This window comes from Carlito syrichta, unplaced genomic scaffold (assembly GCF_000164805.1).
Source record: "Carlito syrichta isolate Samal-C Ts95f unplaced genomic scaffold, Tarsius_syrichta-2.0.1 Scaffold289914, whole genome shotgun sequence".
Lineage (NCBI taxonomy): Eukaryota > Metazoa > Chordata > Mammalia > Primates > Tarsiidae > Carlito > Carlito syrichta.
The window spans coordinates 79,280-81,801 of NW_007234010.1; the positions used below are offsets into that span (position 1 = coordinate 79,280).

Sequence of the window (2,522 nt, forward strand, 5' to 3'; positions counted from 1 at the left end):
CCAGAGCCAAGCAGGTTGAGGCTGCGGTGGCCGTGAGCATGCCACTGCACTCCAGCCTTGGCGACAGAGTGAGACTCCAACTGAAAGAAAAAGAAAAGAAAAAAAAAGAAGCCTATGGTATCTGCATTCCTCTCCTCCTCCTCTTCTTCCTCTTCTTTATTCTTTCTTCAGAATTCCAAATTTGTGAGAAAATAAACCACACGTATACCAGGAAGGTTGCTAGAACAAGTGCTTTGGTTTAGGTCTTGTGGTAAAATGAATGTACCTATTTATTTGGTTTTAATTCAGTTGGCATATATGGAACATCTGTTAAATGTTGAGCATGGTGAGGATTGTAGGTGCAGAAACATGGTCTCGGCTTTCATGGAGCTTGCAGCAAGAGATAATGGATATTCAAATCACACTGCAAGTGAGAGAGTTTATTTTTTGGTTTTTGAAAAGCTCATCTTTTATGATGAGCTATTATATAACATTGAATGTCTATTGCAGAAAAAACAGACAATATAAAAATACAAAACACGGAAGTTTTGAGAGGAAGGTCGGGCAGATTGGTGGCCGGTGGATTGTTTTAGAGCAAGTCCAAGAAGAGGGGTCGCCACTCGGGGTTTGAGAGCCACCAGCCTCCCCAGTTTGGGGACTGTTATACCAGGCGCGATCCAACGTTGGGTCTGTTGGCTCTCCTCGCCCCCTGTTCCCCACCCAAGTAACCACCCACGCTTTCTGCCATGGCTTCTACTTCGCCCAACCTCCAGAAAGCAATAGATCTTGCTAGCAAAGTAGCACAAGAAGACAAAGTTGGGAACTATGAAGAAGCCCTTCAACTGTATCAACATGCTGTACAGTATTTTCTCCATTTGGTTAAATATGAAGCACAGGGTGATAAAGCCAAGCAAAGTATCAGAGCAAAGTACACAGAATATCTTGATAGAGCAGAAAAACTAAAGAAGTACCTGAAAAATAAAGAGAAGAAACCTCAAAAACCAGTAAAGGGAGGACATCCAAGTCCAGCGGATGAGAAGGGAATGAGTGATGGGGAAGGAGAATCTGATGGTCCTGAAAAAAAGAAACTAAAGAATCAACTTCAAGGTGCCATTGTCACTGAACGACCAAGGGTAAAATGGAGTGATGCTGCTGGTCTTGAAGGCGCCAAAGAAGCACTTGAAGTGGCTGTTATACGCCTATTAAATTTCCTCATCTTTTTACAGGCAAGAATGCCTTGGAGAGGAATCCTATTATTTGGGCCACCTGGAACAGGAAAGTCCTATTTAGCCAAAGCTGTAGCAACAGAAGCAAACAACTCAACATTTTTTTCAATATCTTCCTCAGACCTTGTTTCTAAGTGGCTAGGTGAAAGTGAAAACTGGTTAAGAATTTATTTCAACTTGCCAGAGAAAAAAAAGCCCTCCTTTATCTTCATTGATGAAATTGATTCTCTGTGTGGTTCAAGAAGTGAAAATGAAAGTGAAGCAGCCTGTAGAATTAAGACAGAGTTCCTAGTTCAAATGCAAGGGGTTGGTGTGGACAATGATGGAATTTTGGTTCTGGGAGCTACAAATATACCCTGGGTTCTGGATTTCGCTATTAGGCAAAGATTTGAAAAACGAATTTATATTCCTTTGCCTGAAGCCCATGCCTGAGCAGCAATGCTTAAACTGCACTTGGGAACCACTCAGAACAGTCTAACAGAAGCAGACTTCCAAGAACTTGGGAGGAAAACAGATGGTTATTCAGGGGCAGATATAAGTATTATTGTACGTGATGCCCTTATGCAGCCAGTTAGAAAAGTATAGTCAGCTACTCATTTTAAAGGGTTTGTGGACCTTCCAGAGTTGATCCTAATTATATCATAGATGATCTGCTAACACCCTGCTCTCCAGGTGACCCTGGTGCCATTGAAATGACATGGATGGATGTCCCTGGGGATAAACTTTTGGAGCCAGTTGTTTCCATGTTGTATATGTTACGGTCGCTATCTAATACAAAACCCACAGTCAATAAACATGACTTGTTGAAATTAAAGGAGTTTACAGAAGATTTTGGTCAAGAAGGCTAAACCAAAAACAAGGGAAATGTTTACCATATGTGTTCTTTCCTTCATAGATATTTTTGCCTTTTTGGATAGCATTCAGATTATTTCCAGTATACTCTTTTACTTCGGGAAACTTTACATCTCACTTTTTAGTTCCTTTACGTTTTATATTGTACTTTTCCTCCATTACCTATTTTTGTTTTTTCTGAGTTGGAGTCTCACTCTGTCGCCCAGACTGGAGTGCAGTGGCTGCTCCCGGCCACCGCAGTCTCAACCTGCCGGGCTCTGGTGATCCTTCCGCCTCAGCCTTCCAAGTAGCCGGAATTACAGGCATACGCTACCAAGCCCAGCTGATTTTTTGATTTATTGTAGAGATGAGGTCTCGCTGCCCAGGTGGGTCTCAAACCCGCGGGCTCAGGCAATCCACTCACCTCAGCCTCCCAAAGGCGCGGGATGACCAGCTGAGCCACCTCCATTACCTATTAAGTGCTCC

At 42.8% G+C, this 2,522-nt stretch overlaps 1 pseudogene; it reads left to right on the forward strand.

Annotated features, from left to right (window-relative positions):
• The first annotated feature begins 725 nt into the window (after nucleotides 1-725).
• Nucleotides 726-2,053, forward strand: LOC103256537 (annotated as a pseudogene).
• Nucleotides 2,054-2,522: the final 469 nt, after the last annotated feature.